The 20,922-nt window shown below is 41.3% G+C and overlaps 1 protein-coding gene and 1 long non-coding RNA gene across 3 annotated transcripts in view; one reads left to right on the forward strand and one right to left on the reverse strand.

Annotated features, from left to right (window-relative positions):
- The window catches only part of TRIM13 (tripartite motif containing 13), a 78,258-nt gene that overhangs the window by 23,267 nt on the left and 34,069 nt on the right, over positions 1-20,922 (forward strand). The gene's annotated exons all lie outside the window — the stretch shown is intronic.
- On the reverse strand, positions 7,575-19,281 carry LOC135273860 (uncharacterized). Of its 2 annotated transcripts, none has more exons than XR_010341646.1 (4): positions 19,147-19,281; positions 14,118-14,251; positions 13,136-13,210; positions 7,575-8,309 (listed from the first exon to the last, which is right to left on the reverse strand). It is a non-coding gene; the product is annotated as an uncharacterized LOC135273860 (long non-coding RNA). The 2 variants fall into 2 exon arrangements; XR_010341645.1 differs by lacking the exon at positions 7,575-8,309 and adding an exon at positions 9,320-10,020.

Here is a 20,922-nt window from a genome sequence, read left to right on the forward strand (position 1 = left end):
CTGGGCAATAAGAGTAAAACTGTCTCAAAAAATAAATAAATAAATAAAAGAGCTGACTGACATTGCAGAAGTGTAGTCTCAAAAGCCTTCAAGGGAGATAAGCACTGTCACTCCTGAAGGATTGCCTGACATGAGGTGCAAAGCCTGTGTGTTGTGGGGTGACTGCCCTGGGTGCCAGTGACATGAGGTACTTGGGGTGCTGTAGGACACACAGATCTACACACATGGCTCAAGCTCAAGCTCAAACACAAGTATCCCAGAGTCAAGAGTTATTAAAAATCAGCATGTCATCACCATCTGACAACCCAAACTTGTACAGTCTCCGGAAAGTTATAGTATGCCAACAGGGGCAATTCACTTTCAAAGTCTCCTTTTTGGATCCCAGCTCTGATATTTGTATCTCCTCAGGGCATCTGGTCCATCCCAAGTATGGGATAGGGGGTTGTAGAATACCCTGGAGGGAAAAAGCTGAAACTGAACACACACAGGTCCCAGTTTGGGATGGGGGAACCTCACCTGTATGGCTCTGATAGCTCTTGTCAGTGCCAGGCATCAGAGGGAGACTCAGAAAATTGTGAGGAAGATACTTCAAAATGCAGGGTCCCCTGAAACAAGGAACCCAGGGAAGAGTGCCCCACTGCCTAGATTGAAGGGCAGAAGTAATTTTAGAGCAACAAAGTTGATGATAGAAATAGAGGTTCTCTATTACCGAATAATTCTAGTGGGTAAATGCACTAATGAAATAATGGATCATTAATGAATGCTAAAACTATAACCTGTAAGTTTATATCACTAAAAGTGGAAAATCTGACATTATGTCTCCTGATGTGATGCAATAAGAAGAAAACATCATCATTTGCAAAATATTCCTACCTTAAAAGCTGAATCTGAATCTGATGAAACTTCTAAATTTATCTTTCAGTCTATAAAAAATATGGGGGTAAATAACAAGTTAAATGACTCTGATAGAGTGCAGTCCACTAAATACAGAACGTGGGACAGTCAAGAGCTGTGCAAGGCCTGGGATTTTACCCCACTTATAAGCTAACAAGTTAGCCTGTTTCAGTTTCATGGATGCTGGCAGGAGACAGAAGATTCCTGGGTCACAGACACTGAATTTTATTGTCCACAGCAAAAGTAGTATTCAGAACTTCATGTTTGTTTGTGTCAGTCTCCATGTCCCACAAGTCTTATTGGAAGTGACACAGAGAGCCTAAGAATATAGTTGGTCGCATTAGAGGAAAGAAATACTGAGTTTGGGGTATTCATTGTTTTTAAGGTAAGTGGAAGCCAGCCTGCTCTTTTAGGGAGATGTGACCCATCCTTCAGGTTTGCTTGCTGCAAACACAACCTAGAAATGGCCCTGGGAAAGAATGGTCAGGGTTGGACTTCTGCCAAGATGGCCAAATAGGAACAGCCCCAGTCCACAGTTCCCAGTGAGAGTGAGCCAGAAGGTGAGTGATCTCCACATTTCCAACCAAGGTACCAGGTTCGTCTCATTGGGACTGGTTAGACAGTGGGTATAGCCCAAGGAGGGCAAACCGAAGCAGGGTGGGGCATTGCTTCACCTGGGAAGCACAAGGGGCTGGAGAATTTCCTCTCCTAGCCAAGGGAAACCATTAGGGATTTTTCTGGACACTCCAGCACTCTGGCTCAGATACTGTGCTTTTCCCATGGTCTTCACAACCCACAGACCAAGAGATTCCCCCTGGCATGTACAACACTATTGTCCCAGGTTTCTAGCACAAAACTGGGCAGCTGTTTTAGCTGCAGCAGTTTTTTTTTTCTTTTTCTCATACCCCAGTGGCACCTGAAATGCCAGGGAGACAGAACCACTCATTCCCCTGAAATAAAGGGGGCTGAAGCCAGGGAAACAATTAATCTGGCTCAGCAGGTCCCATTCCCATGAAGACCAGCAAGCTAAGATCCTGGCTTGAGAAGTAAATCACTCCTCAGCAAATGCAAAAGAACAGAAATCATAACAGTCTCTTAGACCACAGTGCAATCAATTTAGAACTCAGGATTAAGAAACTCACACAATTTAGAACTCAGGATTAAGAAAACCGCACAACTACATGGAAACTGAACAATCTGCTCCTAAATGACTACTGGATAATGAAATGAAGGCAGAAATAAAGATGTTCTTTGAAACCAATGAGAATGAAGACAGAACGTACCAGAATCTCTGGTACACATTTAAAGCAGTGTCTAAAGGGAAATGTATAGCACCAACTGCCCACATGAGAAGTGAGGAAAGATCTAAAATTGACACCCTAATGTCACAATTAAAAGAACTAGAGGAACAAGATCAAACAAATTCAAAAGCTAGCAGAAGATGAGAAATAACTAAGATCAGAGCAGAACTGAAGGAGATAGAGACAGAAAAAAGCCCTTAAAAAATCAATGAATCCAGGAGCTGATTTTTTGAAAAGATCAACAAAATAGATTGCTAGCCAGATTAATAACAAAGAAAAGAGAGAAGAATTGAATAGATGCAATAAAAAATGATAACGAGAATATCACCACTAATTCCACAGAAATACAAACTACTGTCAGAGATTACTACAAACACCACTATGCACATAAACCAGTAAATCTAGAAGAAATGGATAAATTCCTGGACACTTACTCCAAAGACTAAACCAGGAAGAAGATGAATTCCTGAATAGACCAATAACAAGATCTGAAATTGAGGCAGCAATTAATAACCTACCAACCAAAAAAAGTCCAGGACCAGATGAGTTCACAGCTGAATTCTACCAGAGGTACAAAGAGGAACTGGGACCATTCCTTCTGAAATTATTCCAAACAATACAAAAAGAAGGAATTCTCCCTAACTCATTTTATGAGACCAGCATCATCCTGATACCAAAACCTGGCAGAGACACAACTAAAAAAGAAAATTTCAGGCCAGTATCCATGATGAACATTGATGTGAAAATCCTCAATAAAATTCTGGCAAACCAAATCCAATAGCACATCAAAAAGCTTATCCATCACAATCAAGTCAGCTTCATCCCTAGGATGCAAGGCTGGTTCAGCGTATGCAAATCTATAAACGTAATCTGTCACATAAACAGAACCAAAGACAAAAACCACGTGATTATCTCAATAGATGCAGAGAAGGCCTTTGACAAAATTCAACAATGCTTTATGCTAAAATCTCTCAATAAACTAGATATCGATGGATCATATCTCAAAATATAAGAGCTATTTATGACAAACTGATAGCCAGTATCATGCTGAATGGGCAAAAACTGGAAGCATTCCCTTTGAAAACTGGCACAAGGCAAGGATGCCCTCTCTCACCATTCCTATTTAGCATAGTATTGGAAGTTTGCCCTGGGCAATCAGGCAGGAAAAAGAAATAAAGGGTATTCAATTAGGAAAAGAGGAAGTCAAATTGTCCCTATTTGCAGACGACATGATTGTATATTTAGAAGACCCCATTATCTAAGCCCCAAATCTCCTTAAGCTGATAAGCAACTTCAGCAAAGTCTCAGGATACAAAATCAATGTGCAAAAATCACAAGCATTCCTATACACCAATAACAGACAAACAGAGAGCCAAATCATGAGTGAACTCCCATTCACAATTGCTACAAAGAGAATAAAATACTTAGGAATACAACAAACAATGGATGTGAAGGACCTCTTCAAGGAGAACTACAAACCACTGCTCAAGGAAATAAGAGAGTACACAAACAAATGGAAAAACATTCCATGCTCATGGATAAGAAGAATCAATATTGTGAAAATGGCCATACTGCCCAAAGTAATCTATAAATTCAATGATATCCCCATCACTCTATCATTGACTTTCTTCACAGAATTGGAAAAAATCACCTTAAACTTCATATGGAACCAAAAAGGAGCCTGCATAGCCAAGACAATCCTAAGCGAATAAATAAATAAATAAATAAAGCTGGAAGCATCATGCTATCTGACTTCAGACTATACTACAAGGCTACTGTAATCAAAACAGCATGGTACTTGTACCAAAACAGAAATATAGACCAATGGAACAGAACAGAGGCCTCAGAAGTAATGCCACACATCCATAATCATCTGATCTTTGACAAACCTAACAAAAACAAGCAATAGGGAAAGGATTCCCTATTTAATAAATAGTATTGGGAAAATGGCTAGCCATATGCAGAAAGCTGAAACTGGATCTTTTTCTTACACGTTGTACAAAAATTAACTCCAGATGGATTAAAGATTTAAACATACAATCTAACACCATAAGAACCCTAGAATTAAACCTAGGCAATACAATTCAGGACATAGGCATAGGCAAGGACTTCATGACTAAAACACAAAAAGCAATGGCAACAAAAGCCAAAATATACAAATGGGATCTAATCAAACTTAAGAGCTTCTGCACAGCAAAATAAACTATCATTAGAGTGAAACAGCAACCAACTGAAAGGAAAAAAAAATTTACAATCTACCCATCTGACAAAGGGCTAATGTTGAGAATCTACAAGAAAAAAACAACCCGTCAAAAAGTGGGCGAAGGATATGAACAGACACTTTTCAAAAGAAGACATTTATGCAACCAACAAACATGGGATAAAAGCTCATTATCACTGGTCATTGGAGAAATGCAAGTGAAAACCACATTGAGATACCATCTCATGTCAGTTAGAATGGCGATCATTGAAAATTCAGGAGACAACAGATGCTGGAGAGGATGTGGAGAAATAGGAATGCTTTTATACTGTTGGTGGGAGTGTAAATTAGTTCAACCATTGTGGAAGACAGTGTCGTGATTCCTCAAGGATATAGAAATAGAAATACCATTTGACCCAGCAATCCCATTACTGGGTATATACCCAAAGGATTATAAATCATTCTATTATAAAGACACATGCACATGTATGTTTATTGCAGCACTGTTCACAATAGCAAAGACTTGTAACCAACCCAAATGCCTATCAATGATAGATTGGATAAAGAAATTGTGGCACATATACACTATGGAATACTATGCAGCCATAAAAATGATGAGTTCATGTCCTTTGCAGGGACATGGATGAAGCTGGAAACCATCATTCACAGCAAACTGACACAAGAACAGAAAACTAAACACTGCATGTTCTCACTCATAAGCAGATGTTAAAGAATGAGAACACATGGACACAAGGAGGGGAACATCACACACTGGGGCTGTTGGGGGGTGGGGGAGCTAGGGGAGGGACAGCAGCAGGTGGGGGAATTGGGGAGGGATAACATTAGGATAAATACCTAATGTAGATGATGGGGGTATAGATGCAGCAACACCATGGCTCTTGTATACCTATGTAACAAACCTGCACATTCTGCATGCACATATACCCCAGAACTTATATATATATATATATATATATATATATATATATATAAAATGGTCAGGGCTTTGCATTCCTAGAATATACAGGGATACTCAAGGCCAATGATAGATTGCCTGTTGGAAAAATACACCCCATACACCCCTTAGCCCAATATGTTCTTGGCCAAACTTGAGTTTTTACATGAGCATGCCACTCCATCAGCCACTCTGATTAATATGACCAGAATGGTTGGGGGCAAAATCATTTCATTTGTCTCTCCTAGGAGTTTTATAGTTTCAGGTCTTATGTTCAGGCTTTTAACACATTTGAAGTTATTTTTTGTACATGGTGTAAGGTCATGTTTTTTATTTGCATGTGGATAGTCAGTTTTCCCTACCATTTGCTGAAGAGACTAATCTTTCCCCCAGTTTGTGGCCTTGGCACCCTTGTCAAATATCACTTACCATATAAGTGAGGGCTTATTTCTGGGCTCTCTCTTCTGTTCCATTGGTCTGTGTGTCTGTCTTTATGTCAAAATAATACTATTTTGATTACTGTAGCTTTGTGATATGTTTCAAAACAGGAAGTGCGAGACCTCCAGCTTTGTTTTTCTTCCTAAAGATTTTTTTGGCTATATGGGGTTCTTTTAGATTTTATATGCATTTTAGGGTTTTAAAAACTTTTTAAAAAAGAAGCCATTGGAATTTTGATAGGAATTGCATTTAATTTATAGGTCACTTTGGGTAGTATTGTTATTTTAACAATATTAAGCCTTCCAATCCATGAACATGGGAGGTCTTTCCACTTATTTTTATCTTAATGTTTTATAGCAGTAATAAAAGAAACAGGAGGGATGAATTAATGATATTTTACTATTATAAGATACACTACCCCTGATGTAGTACAGTGTTATGTGAAAGTAGACTTGTATTAATTATAAATGTATATTGCAAACTCTAGGGCAACCAGTAAAGAAAGTAAAAAAAAGTTTAGATGACATGCCAGGAAGGAAGAGAACATGACGTTGTATAAAGTACTCAATTAAAACCACAAAAGGCAGAAAAACAGTGGAAAAGAAAAAACAAGAATAAAAAACAAGGGCAACAAATAGAAATCAGTAACGAATATGATATATTAATCCAACTATATCTGTAATGACTTTAAATGTCAGTGATCTAAATTTCACTAAGACAAAGACTGAATAGATCTAAAAACAAGACCTAACTATATGTTGTCTACAAGAAACACATTTTAGCCCAGGCATGGTGGCTCATGCCTCTAATCCCAGCACTTTGGAAGGTCAAGTTGGGCAGATCACAAGGTCAGGAGTTTGAGACTAGCCTGGCCAACACGGTGAAACCCTGTCTCTACTAAAAATACAAAAATTAGCCAGGCATGGTGGCATGAACCCGTAATCCCAGCTACTCTGGAGGCTGAGGAAGGAGAATTGCATGAACCCAGGAGGCAGAGGCTGCAGTGAGCCAATATCATGCCATTGCACTCCACTCTGGGCAATAGAGAAAGACTCCTTCTTGAAAGAAAGAAACATATTTTAAATATAAGGGCATATATAGATTAAAAGTAAATGAATGAAGAAATATATACCATGCCAACACTAATTAAGTAGCTCTATAAATTTCAGGTAGAGCAAACTTCAGAGCAAGAACAGTTATCAGGGATAAGGAGGAAAATTAAATAATAAAACAGTGTTCAGTACCCCAAGAAGACATTTTTTTTTTTTTTGAGATGGAGTTTTGCTCCGTCACCCAGGCTGGAGTGCAATGGTGCAATCTTGGCTCACTGCAACCTCCACCTCCTGCAATTATCCTGCATCAGCCTCTCAAGTAGCTAGGATTACAGGCACCCGCCACCACACCCAGCTAATTTTTAGTTTTTAGTAGAGATGGGGTTTTATCATGTTGACCAGGCTGGTCTCAAACTCCTGACCTCAGGTGATCCCCCTGCAGGGATTATAGGCGTGAGCTACCGCACTTGGCCAACATAAGAATTTTTTGTTTTTTAGACACAGTTTTGCTCTTGTCGTCCAGGCTGGAAATCAATGGCTTGATTTTTGGCTCACCTCCACCTCCACCTCCTGGGTTCAAGCGATTCTCCTGCCTCAGCCTCCCAAGTAGCTGGAATTACAGGCATGTGCTACCAGCATGCGCCTGGCTAATTTTGTATTTTTTAGTAGAGACGGGGTTTCTCCATATTGGTGAGGCTGGTCTCAAACTCCTCACCTCAGGTGATCCACCCGCCTCGGCCTGGGCTTACAGGCATGAGACAATGTGCCTGGCCGACATAGTAATTCTTAATTTTTATTCACCTAACAACAGGGCATCCCAATATGTAAGGCAAAAATAGAATTACAAGAAGAACTGGATGAATCTACTATTATAGTTGGAGACTTTAACACTCCTATATCAGAAATGGACACAGTCAACAAGCAGAAAACCAGTAAGGACACAGTTGAATTCAATAGACCATGAATCAACTGTATATAATTGACACCTATAGAGTACTTCATCCAGCAGCAGGCAGTAGATTACAGTTCTTCTCAAGATCACATGAAGCATACACCAAGATAGATCATACTCTGGGCTACAAAAAACACCTCAACAAATGTAAAAGAAGTCATACAGTGTCTGCTTTCAGACCACATGAAGTTAAACTAGAAATTGATATCTGAAACATAGCTGAGAATCACAAATACTTGGAGATTAAACAACATATCTCTAAGTAATACATGAGTCAAAAAAGTCTGATGAAAAGAGTAAAATATTTGAAATAAATGAAAATATAACTTGCCAAAATGTGTAAGATACAGCAAAAGCAGTCCTTAGAAATTTATAGCATTGAATACATAGATTAGAAAAGAATATTTAAAATCATTAATGTAGCTATCAGCTTTTAGCTCAGAGGAGGACAATGTGAAACTTTCTTCAGTTGTCCTGAATCTGGGTTCATAGAACACTAGCCACCTCCACCATGCCACTGAAGAAAAAAGTAAAATAAAATAATTAATCCAATATTCTGCCTTAGGAAACTAAAAAAAGAAGAGCAAATTAAGTGCAAATAAGCAGAATAAAATAAATAAAAATTGTAGCAGATATCAATAAAACTGGAAGCAGGAAAGCAATAGAGAAAAATATCAAAACCAAAATCTAGTTTTTAAAAAAAAAAATCAAAAAAGTTGATAAACCTTTAGGCAGGCTTACTAAGCAAAAGAGAGGGAAGATACAATTACTAATATCAGAAGTGAAAGAGGGGGCATCACTACAGATCCCATGGACACTAAAAGAATAATAAAGGAATATTATGGATAACTATGCCTACACATTTGATAACCTAGATGAAATGGACCAAAAAGACACAATCCCAAAATTAACAAAAAGAAATCAATACTTTTAGTAAATTTATATTGATTAAAGAAATTGGATTAATAATTAATAACCTTCCAAAACAGAAAACACGAGGCCCAGATGGATTAATTAGTGAATGCTTCCAAACACTTAAGGAATAAATTATACCAAACCTCTATAATCTCTTCCAGGAAGCAGAGGTGATACTTCCTAATCCATTCTATGAAGCTGGCATACCTTAATATTCAAATTAGACAAAGACATTACGAAAGCTTGGTGCAGTGCTTCACACCTGTAATCCCACAGTTTGGGAGGCTGTGATGGGATGATCACTTGAGTTCAGGAGTTCAAGACCAGCCTGGGAAAATAGCAAAACCTCATCTCTACTTAAAAAAAAAATTGCTGGGCACAGTGGCTCATGCCTTTAGGAGGCGTTTCTACTAAAAATACAAAATTAACTGGGTGTGGTGGTACATGCCTGTAATCCCAGCTACTCAGGAGGCTGAGACAGGAGAATTGCTTGAACCTGGGAGGCAGAGTTTGCAGTGAGCTGAGATCACACCATTGCAGTCCAGCCTGGACAACAAGAGTAAAACTCTTTCTCAAAAAAAAAAAAAAAAAAAAATAGCTGGTATGGTGGCACACACCTGTAGTCTCAGCTGCTCGAAAAGCTGAAGTGGGAGGATCACTTGAGCCCAGGATAGCAAGGCTACAGTGATCTGTAATCATGCCGCTGCATTCTAGTTTGGGCAACAGAGTAAGTCCTTGTCTAGAAAAAAATAATTTCAAGAAAAGAAAACAATAGAGTGCTGGTTTCTTCATCTTTGAGGCTATGACAAACAGAACCATTTTATCCATTGAATAATATAGACCCCCACACCAAGAGTCTGGGAGCTTTTCAGGGTTCTATAAAAAATGTTTTATATATGAAAAAAAGAATCTCAAATTTACAAAAAGAAAACTGCAAAATCCTATACATTGCCAAAGCTGTAGAAACTGAATTCCTAGTCTTTTGATTCCCCCTTTTTTACGGCTCTGAATACCATAGAACTGCCAGCATTTCTGGCCCCAATGGCAAATCTAGCCCTAATATAGATGCTATAGGGCAATAAGATCCTCCGATAGTCAGATGGATGCCTAAGCTATCATAGCCTAATGACATTGCAACATCATTCTTTTAACTTCCTTGTGCTGATCCATTGTTCACCAGTTCACCTTCTGATTCCCATGTAGGTTTGCAGAGAGGATGCAGTATGTCTTTGGGTATTTCTGCTTTCTGTAACAATGCTTTCTCAGGTACACCAATACAATAGCTTGTGATTAAGAGCTGTCACACCACATGTCTAGAATTTGAGAAGAAAATAGGCTAATCTGGGCGCGGTGGCTTACACATATAATCCAAGCACTTTGGGAGGCTGAGGCAGGTGGATCACGAGGTCAGGAGTTCGAGACCAGCCTGACCAACATAGTGAAACTCTGTCTCTACTAAAAATAAGAAAAATTAGCCAGGCATGGTGGTGGGCACCTGTAATCCTAGCTACTCCAGAGGCTGAGGCAGGAGAATCACTTGAACCCAGGAGGCGAAGGTTGCAGTGAGCTGAGATCGCACCACTGCACACCAACCCGGGTGACAGTGAGAGACTCCATCTCAGATGAAAAAAAAGAAAATAAGCCAATCATGTCAACATTATTATTATTATGGTCCCTTATGGCCATACATTTCTCAGTGTAAATTAAACTGCTAATTTAAGAGGGACAAGGAATATTCTCACACATCTTGTCATCCATATCTTTAGTTTTAAACTTAATTCTAGCTGATTCAGGCCTTGTGAAGCCTTGTTTTATCTTATTCTCAATGTCCAGGTTCTAACCTCTACTGTTCTTCCATTGTTGACCTTCCTTTGCCAGGCCTATCTTAACAGCTGAAACCTGGGCTTCTGTTTCTCCATCTTTTTTTTTTAGACAGAGTCTCACTCTTGTTTCCCAGGCTGGAGTGCAATGGCACCATCTCAGCTCACCGCAACCTCCACCTCCCGGGTTCAAGTGATTCTCCTGCCTCAGCCTTACGTGTAACTGGGACTACAGGGGCATGCCACCACATCCAGCTAATTTTTGTATTTTTAGTAGAAACTGGGTTTCACCATGCTAGCCAGGATGGTCTCGATCTCCTTACCTCATGATCCACCCCTCTGGGCTTCTCAAAGTGCTGGGATTACAGGCGTGAGCTACCGCACCCAGCCTGTTTCTCCATCTTCAACTGTGTTGTTTTAGGCCCTCTTGGGTAAAACCCTGTCAACTCAATCCCCAGGTTTATTGGGCCACAGTGATGCCCCTGAGGTTTGTGCTCCCTGAATGCCCCAGAGCTGGAAACCTGGCAGCTTTTGCACATAAAATTCCTTTTTTATAGAAGTGTCCAGGCCGGGCATGGTGGCTCACACCTGTAATTCCAGCACTTTGGGAGGCCAAGGCTGGCGGATCTTGAGGTCAGGAGTTTGAAACCAGCCTGACCAACATGGTGAAATCCCATCTCTACCAAAGATACAAAAATTAGCTGGACATGGTGGCGTGCGCCTGTAATTCCAGCTATTCAGGAGGCTGAGGCAGGAGAATCGCTTGAACCTGGGAGGTGGAGGTTGCAGTGAGCTGAGATCACGCCACTGCACTCCAGCCTATGCAACAGAGCAAGACTCCATCATCTCAAATAATAATGATAATAATAATTTCCCACTAGTACATACTAACAAGTATGAGATACTGAGTTTAAAGACTGTTTTAATGAAAGCAAATAACAGAACAGTGCCTTATAAGCCAATATTTAAAGAAAGCTGAGAGCATTATGAAATATTTTATTTTTATTGGTTGGTAATTATACCGGGATGACTCATGAAATTACTGTAACATCCTTGATTTTATTATTCCCTCAGGAATTCCTTCTTTATTTTAAATGTGTTTTATGCACTGAGTGCCTTTAGTGTCTCCAGTCTGTTAGACAATTACAACACTATACACACACAGAGCTATGCAGTGTGCCTATTTTAACTATAGATTAGCTTCCTAGGAAGAACTGTGTTGGTATCCTTTTCCATTTAGAGTCAAAAGGAGTCTGATGGCAGTCCTTTACAAAGAGCTATTGAGATGACTGAATCTTCCTGAGCCAAGTCTTCACATCTCTATTTTGTTGTTTTAATTTTAGTAATTATGAAAGATGGATTTTTTTTTTTTAAAGACAGGCTCTCACTCTGTCACCCAGGCTGGTGTGCAGTGGCACCATCATGGCTTACTGCAGCCTATATCTCCCTGGCTTAGGTGATCCTCCCACCTTAGCCTCCCAGGTAGCCGGGACTACAGGCTCCAACTACCATACCCAGATAATTTTTGTATTTTTTGTAGAGATGGGGTTTTACAATGTTGCCCAGACTGGTCTCGAACTCCTGAGCTTAAGTGATCCTTCCACCTTTATCTCCCAAAGTATAAGGATTATAGGTGTGAGCTACTGCGCCCAGCCAAAAAAGATTGAAATCTTTTATTTCTGATAGAGATCTCAAAGAGCTCGCTGTATAGGACTGACCCCAGCTTGCCTTTTTATTTCCTGCATTTTTCTTCTGTTGCTCTTCAGAGAAGCTGTATGATATGAATGAATGAATTAATTAATTAATGAATGTGTGTGTGTGTGTGTGTACGCACACATATATCTCCATTCAAAAGCTATAGCACATGTATGTTTGTGTGTATGTGTATATATGTGCATTTACATAAGTATATACACACACAGACACACACACACACACACACACAAAGCTATAGAAAATATATATCTTGTGACTAAAATTCTCTGAACTACCAGTAACTCCAGAAATCCTATTCTGGAAAACAATGGGTAACATCTAATTCATTATCTTTGAGTTTTCAAAAAAGGAATATGAAAATGTGGTTTCTACTGCAATGCAGTTAAGATGGGTATTCTTGGAGGCCATGGTTCCAAGAAATTTGTTTGACAACTGTATTGAGTAGTATATTTCTCCACTTCCTTTATTTTTTCCCTTGGAAAAAAATTAAGAAAAATGTGTTATTCTTCCTTCAAGTTCTTTTTTTTTTCCTGGCTTACATAGTGAGTATGTTACTAGCAGAACTTTCTCTAAAATGAAAGAAAGTCATTGCTAAGAAGAGACAAAAAGTTAACAGGATTAAGGGAGTAAAAAGGCACATGGAACTGCTGGGTATGTCCAGAATCTGAGAAGATTTGAGAAGAGTAGCAGCAAGAATTTTTGTATTTTAGAATTTGAGGAGCCCTCCTGGCCTAGTTTGAAAAACACAATCAGATTAAAATTTGAAAAAAATCCGGTAAGATCTAGTGGGAAGATAAGCTAGAATCTTGTTACAAAAAGGGTCACAGGCCTTGACTGTATATTTTAAATGAACTTCTTAATTTCATATCAAAATGCATAGATACCCTCTTACCCCTTGTTCTTGCCCTCCTCCATTTCCTTGTTTCTGGCGCGTGCTGCGTCCCGCACTGCACAAGGGTTCAAAGACCTAAGAGGGAACGGTGGGGGATAAAGAAAGACACAAACATAACATAGAGAAACTGGGCCAGGCGGTCGGGGAGAGTGAGATGTCAGTCTCTCCGGCCCCGAACTGTCTCAGAGTACTTTATTTTATATGTTTACAAAGCACATAGCAGAGGGAGGGTGCAGTTACCCAGAACAGCCTGTGGTTATAATTCTCATACTTCAGTTAACATACTTCAGCTAACAACTATCTTGCAGCAAGGTCAGCTTTGAAAGCTGGTTATCTCTCTAGGTTCTTCTGCTCTTCTCCGAGACATACACATTCTCCTATTATGGTTTCACTTCTCTGGAGTTCACCCAAAGTTCACAACAGCCTTGCCGCTGTTCCCCCCAGAGGGGTTGGGCTACTCTGGCTCTCTACACTTGTTAAATCCTGACCTTTCTCTGTAGCCCCTCCCATTTCCACCCTGGAAGTCTGGCTGTCAGGACTACTCCCAGGTTGCCTGGGTCTCCAAGGTAGCACCCATTAGCCATGTTGCTTCTGGGCAGGGCATCTGTTTCTGTGCAAAGAGAAAAAGCTATGGTGAGTCACCAGTTCTCCTTTCCTAACAAAAGAGCATTGTACTGTGCTGTTTGATTTGGGCTCTTGTGTGCAACTTGTGATTGCAAACTAATGGGGCCATGAGGCACAGCTCCAGTGACACACCTCTCAAGTTGCATTATGATGATCTGATTAGGACGTGCCCCATTAGACTGTGAGACCCTTTAAGCCTGAGATGCTTTTAATTTTGTGTTGCCAGCCCTAAGCACACTGTGCCTAGCTCAGGGTAAGTGCTAAACAAACGTCTCTTGATGAGAATACTACAGGAGGAAGGGAAGGGTTGTGCTGTACACCAAGAATGGAAGAGCTACACTTTAAGAAACAGGCTCACCTTCGTGTGGCCTGCAGAGGGCGCTCTTGCATCATAGCGATACCGTGCATCCATTGCCCATCAACGGTTTCCTTGAGCGTACCTTTTCGGTAAAACCACAGGTGGTGAGACTGCCAGGAAATTTAGACTTAAACCTGCCGAAACACATTAGGATATCATTAGTTGCACAGAACATTACAGTTAGTCCAAAGGCACAAAAACATTCCAGAATTTGCATAAAGAATACTAAGCCATGACATCTCAGAAAGTCAAACCTAAGGAAGAAAAGTTGCCTGTTTAGTCTTCTGTTTTAATAATTCTTAAATTGGAAGGCTCCTTATACTTACTTGACGAGCCAGTTCATCTAATCCAGCTACCGCATTTCTCAGATGAGGAAACAGGTTTATAAAACTGGTCCTTTAGACTCCTCAAAGTGATATATCCACAGAAAAATTATACTCTCAATTCGGGCTTTAGATTTGTGTTGAGAACGTGTGGCAAAGTGTCCATTTGGAAAAAATGCACCTAAAGCCCTCTCTCTCCCTCTCCTTATTTAAATAGAAAGATTTAGAAATAAAAATATGGCCAGTCATGGCAGCTCATGCCTGTAGTTCTAGCACTTTGGGAGGCCAAAGTGTGAGGATTGCTTCAGCCCAGGAGTTCGAGACCAGCCAGCACAACATAGTAAGACCCAGTCTCTGCAAAAATTAAAATTTTTTTAATTTTTAATTAAATAATTATAGTGTCATGGGCCTATAGTCTCAGCTACTCAGAAGCCTGAGGTGGGAAGATAGCTTGAGCCCAGGATGTCAAGGCTGCAGTGAGCCGTGAGTCACACCACTGCACTCCAGCCTGGGCAACAAAGTGAGATCCTGTCAAAAAAAAAAAGGTACTGTAATAACTGCTGAATAAAATACATAAGATTTTAGAAAGACACCATTTTAATGGTGAATCTGGAAAGCACTCAAAGGGTACTTTTTAAAAGGTTGGAAGTAGGCTTTTAACATATTATGGGCAGGATCAATTGTGTAATAAATGATATAGAAGTAAAAAATGTTGGTTAGTCAAACTGACCATCAAATTGAGAGCCAAAAAGCCATTAAGTTATGATTCCGGACAAGACTCTGATTGCCACAGATCAGAAGTTATCTGACATCTTTTTGACATTGGAAAGCTTAAAAAACAAATCCCAACCCAAATCCCCAAACCCTCTCTCAAAGCATCAAGTGCTTAAAGCATTTCTAATGTACCTTCCACATCAACCCTCACCTCCTTGCTTCAGAGAAACCATGACCCTCCTCTAGGCTGTTTCTTAATCAGCACCCGCCTCCCTTCCCTGGGTGCCTCCTATTTATGGGCAGCCATAACTGGACTGTATTTTGGTTGTGTTGAGGCTGGCAGGAAAGAGGAACAAGGATAGCATGTTGATGTGGTGTGAGTGGTCTTGGCTTCTGGGGAAGTTGGGGGAAAGGGCTGTCCTGTGGCCCTGTGAGAGGCCCACTCAGAACCTGGCCCAGCTGTTAAGGACTAAAGCAGCTCTGAGTGGTAGCACTTTACTTCTGTCAGTATTAGAGGCCCTACTTGGGGAGAAAAACAGTAGAAAAGCAGCCCTCAAAGAAATGCTACTATGGGACACGGCCTCAAGAGAGGAGCCTCAGCCTGAGATGAGTTGGGAGGTGGCCTTGAAGAAAGGAAAGGGGCCCAGTAGAGAGGCCCTGGCTTCAAGGATCAGGAGGAAGACAGATGGTTTGTTGGAAGGAAGCCACTCAGGATTCTTTGGAAAGTGAGGATGGTGAAGTTGGAGATTAAGGACTCTTAAACAGGGCCAGTTACAGGAATTCTCCCCAGCCAATGGGAAGGGAAGGACCTGAGCACTTTCCTGGCCTCTCAAGTTTGCAGATGCCTGGAGATCACTGGGGGATCTTGTTGAAATGCAGAATCTGATCCATCTGAGGCAGGATTCTGGACTTCTACCAAGCTCCCTGGTAAGGCTGCAGGTTCTTAGGCCCCACTTTCAGAAGCAAGGGCGTCTTCTAGACTTCAGAATAGAGAAAGTTGAACAATAGAGACTATGTACCAGAGAGTCACCTATGGGCAAATTCTTCCAGCTCTGGTTCAAATCCAAGGTTGTCCTTGCAGATTCCCAGGTAGTAAAAGGACTTGAGTTCAACTGAGCAAGGAAGGAAAAGGATCCCAGATTTAGGAACCCCTCATCAATTTCCCTTGGGGGTGGGAAGAAGAGTGGCTGGTTTTTCATGAGGTGGGGGGCCAAGATCACCAATAATCAGGGAGATCTGGTGAGGTAGAGGAAGATGCCAGCAAGAAAGGCCCTGGAGGGCCTGAAGCAGCTGCTGAATTCTCCATAGGCAGCTTTTTGCATACTACCTGGAGGAGGCCACTGGGAGGTTTTGAAAGAAGATACTAGGTTACTCCACACTAGCACTTGCCAAACTAGATAACCTGGTGAGAGAAGCTGCTAATTGTAATAGAAGCAGAATGTTATCTGTACTGAGTTTAAAACAGTTTTCCAAGGGGAAATGAGGACAGACCAATGCAGCTAAAAAGCACCAGCTGTTGGCTTTGCGAAAAGCTTAAACTCATGAACAGGGTTGCCAGGTGTTCTGTGTTGAACTGGACAGCATGGTATTTTAGCTTCTGGTGGATGAAAATGCAGTAAATGCCTGTTTTGTTTTGTTTTTGAGACAGAGTCTTGCTCAGCTGCCCAGGCTGGAGTGCAGTGGCACAATCTTGGCTCACTGCAACCTCCACCTCCTGAGTTCAAGTGATTCTCCTGCTTCAGCCTCCTGAGTAGTTCAGACTACAGGCACACACCACCATGCCCAGCTAATTGTGGTATTTTTAGTAGAGACGGAGTTTACCAAGTTGCCCAGGATGGTCTCGATCTCTTGACCTCGTGATCTGCCCACCTGGGCCTCCCAAAGTGCCGGGAGGTGTGAGCCACCGTGCCCGGCCAGTAAATACCTGTTTTAAAAAAAATAATAATTATTATGGTCAGGTGCGGTGGCTCACACCTATAATCCTAGCACTTTGAGAGGCTAAGGCGGGCAGATCACAAGGTCAAGAGATCAAGACCATCCTGGCCATCATGGTGAAACTCTATCTCTACTAAAAATATAACAATTAGCTGGGCATGGTGGCGCGTGCCTGTAGTTCCAGAGGCTGAAGCAAGAGAATCACTTGAACTCAGGAGGTGGAGGTCGCAGTGAGCCAAGATCATGCAAAAAAAAAAAAAAAAAAGGATTGGGCGCGGTGGCTCATGCCTGTAATCCTCATACTTTGGGAGGCTGAGGTGGGCAAATCACGAGGTCAGGCGTTCGAGACCAGCCTGGCCAACATAGTGAAACTCCATCTCTACTAATAATACAAAGAATTAGCTGGGTGTAGTGGTGGGTACCTGTAATCCCAGCTACTTGGGAGGCTGAGGCAGGAGAATCACTTGAACCCAGGAGGCAGAGGTTGCAGTAAGCCACGATCACACCACTGCACTCCAGCCCTTGTGACAGAGTGAGACTATCTCAAAATATATATATGTGTGTGTATATATATACACACACATATACATATATATATATAATTTCACATGTGCTTTATCTTACGTTTTGATTGATTTTTAATCAGCAGTGGTTTGTAATTTCAGCTTTTAATTATTTCTGCTGTTTAGTATTGAATGGACAAACACTACTTAAAACAGCCTTACACTTCTTTTGAAATGTGAGGAACTATTTATCTGTGTGCAAGTAACATGTTCCAACACTACTATTAAGTATTCTGTTAAATAAAGTACAGGTCTATCCCTTAGGAGGGGAGGGTACACTCTACAAGAAGTTTTTTTCCTCCAGTCTCTATGGTGTGGATATTTTTGTAATCTATTTTGGATGAAGCAGGGAAAACATAGTTATCTCTGAGGCAATGATAAGAGCTAACATGTATTGAGGGTTTACCATGTGCCTGACAACATGGGCACTCTACATCCTCCACCTCCTTCCTCACAGAAATCCCATGAGGAGGAGGCTCCACTTCTCTTCATTTTACAGAAGAGTAAACATGCTCAGAGAGATTCAGCATTGAGGCCCAAACCCTGGAAGGTATCCTTTATTTCTGTTTTTTTCTTAGGCCCCTTCTCCAGTTTATTAACAAGTTCTATCAGCCATAACTCCAAAATATATTTTTAAATTATGATCTTTTTTCCTACCCTAGCTCAAGTCCTCATTATCTTTCTTGTTTGGATGTTGCATTAGCCTCCAACTGCCCCCTGGGGCCACTCTTACCCTTAATACCATCTTCCTTCCACACAATGGCCAGGGTGGGGTTTTGTTTTGTTTTTTTGTTTTTTTTTGAGACAGAGTCTAACACTGTTGCCCAGGCTGGAGTGCAGTGGTGTGGTCATAGCTCACTGCAGCTTCAGTTTCCTGGGTCCTAGTGGTCCTCTCACTGCAGCCTCTCAACCAGCTTAGGCTACAGGTGTGCACCACCACACCTGGCTAATTTTTAGTAGAGATGTGGTCCCACTATGTTTCCCAGGATGGTCTTTTTTTTTTTTTTTTTTTTTTTGAGAGATGGAGTCTTGCTCTTTTGTCCAGGCTGGAGTGCAGTGTCGTGATCTCGGGTCACTGTCACTGCAACCACCACCTCCAGGGTTCAAGTGATTCTTCTGCCTCAGCCTCCCGAGTAGCTGGGACAACAGGCGCCCACCATCACACCCGGCTAATTTTTGTATTTTTAGTAGAGACAGGGTTTCACCATGTTGGCCAGGCAGGTCTCAAACTGCTGACCTCAGGTGATCTGCCCACCTTGGACTCCCAACGTTCTAGGATTACAGGTGTGAGCCACCACACATGGCTACTAGGCTGGCCTTGAACTACTGGCCTATAGTGATCCTCCTGTCTCAGTCTCCCAAAATGTTGAGATTACAAGCATGAGCCACTATTCCTAGCCCACAGTGATCTTTCTAAACTATATATCAGATAACATACTCTCCAACGGCTTCTCTTCATATTTACAATAAAACCCAGTCTTTTCCAGGACTTACAAGGCCTTACATGATCTGGCTCCCCATTGCTGCATGCAAACTCTTCGTTCATTCATTCAACCAGTATTTACTGAGGGCCTGCTGCGTGCCAGGCACTCTTATAGCTGCTAGCATATTGCTTGCGTATAGAGCTCACATCCTAGTGAGAGGAGACAGTAATCAAAGAAATACAATTATGTCAGGTGGCGATAAGTGGCATGGAGAAAAATGAAGTGGGAAAGGAGACTAGGAAATGCTATGTGGCAGTGAGGGGCCACCATTTGTAACAGGATGGCCAAGAAGTCCTTCTCAAGAAGGTGACCTCTGAGCAGAAATCTGAAGGAGAGGAAGGAGCGAGCAAAGTAGACTTTGGAGGAAGAACATTCCAGGCAGAGGGAAAAGCAAATGCCAAGGTACTAAGGAAAAGACAAGTTTGGTGTGTTTGAGGAATAGCAAGGAGGCTGACGTGGCTAGAGCAGAGAGTGCAGGCAGAAGTCAGAGAGGGCTTGGCCATGGGTTGGGGAGAGGGCAGACCTGTAGGAATGTATTGGCTCCCAACCAAGGGACTTGGACTTGGACTAAGTAGGTGGGAAGCTAAGGAAGGGATGTAACAAGAGCAGTGATATGATTGTGTAGATGGATGATGTGGCTGTAGGGAGACGGGCTCAGCATCAAAGACAGAAACAATAAATCATGGTGGCATGGGCCAGAATGGTAGCTATGGAGGAAGAGAGAAGTGCTCAAATGTTGCTGAATGAATAGTGAATAAATGAATTCATTCAATGATGGAGCCAAGATGCACACACAGCAGTCTGATTTGAGTGGCCTTGCTCTTAGTAAGGGTGAACAAAAACTAGGAGAGAGGGGCTGCTGCAGCCCCCTTGGAACTTTCTAGCTCTGAGATTTTAGCAGCTTCCCTTCTGTGGCTTATGCAGGGAGGAAGGAAAATATTCCTATAATGGAAGCTTTACTGGAAAATGCAGAAGGTAGAAAAACATCTGGAAGGACAAAAAAACCCAACAGGCAACCAACCAGTCAACCAGTAACAATGTACAGGTCTGAGACTGGGGTATTGATCAACAGCCACTTAAGCCACATACAATCACTATATGCGATTTTTCTTCCCCCAAGAGAATGCATTAAAAGGAATGATTTGGAATTTAAAAAAAATTTATTACCTCTTTTAAAAATGAACTGAATAATTTGTAAAACTATGGAGAATATGGTGTGAACACAAAGGCTATGACTTTAAGTCACCTCTTCTGGGAAAGCAACTGGTTTAGAAGATTAAACTATGCAAACATAAAGCAAAGATTCTGAACCATCCAGTCTCTGGGTTGCACTTAAATTTTTAGCTTCATTAGGGATGACTTGGAGCTGCTATGCTTGTCATGCAAAACATATTCCTCCATGTTATTTTCCATTTGTTAATCAGTTGGATCCATTTGAGTCAAACTGTGCCTTTGTAGACTTGGTTGCTTCTTTTGGAAGTGTTTCTTCTTTCAAACTAGGTTACAGAAACAAGAGCTGAATTAGACACACAGCTGCAGAAAGCAGATTTCTACTTTCAAATTTAAGATGAAAAATATTAATATTGAGAGTATTTATTTCATGTTGAAACCAAGCAACTTTCTTGGTAAAGTTCTATTTCTTAACACACACAGTCAGAAATTGATGGGAGTGACCACATGCCCCCAGGAGGCAGGTAGGCCCATCCAGAGCAGGAGCTCGGCTCATGCAGATGGACCTTTGACCCTAGCTCTGTTCCTCATAGTTGGATGACCCTGGCTAACTAAC

Source organism: Aotus nancymaae, unplaced genomic scaffold (assembly GCF_030222135.1).
Source record: "Aotus nancymaae isolate 86718 unplaced genomic scaffold, 86718_ANA_hifiasm-v0.15.2.pri h1tg000009l, whole genome shotgun sequence".
In the NCBI taxonomy this organism is placed as follows: domain Eukaryota; kingdom Metazoa; phylum Chordata; class Mammalia; order Primates; family Aotidae; genus Aotus; species Aotus nancymaae.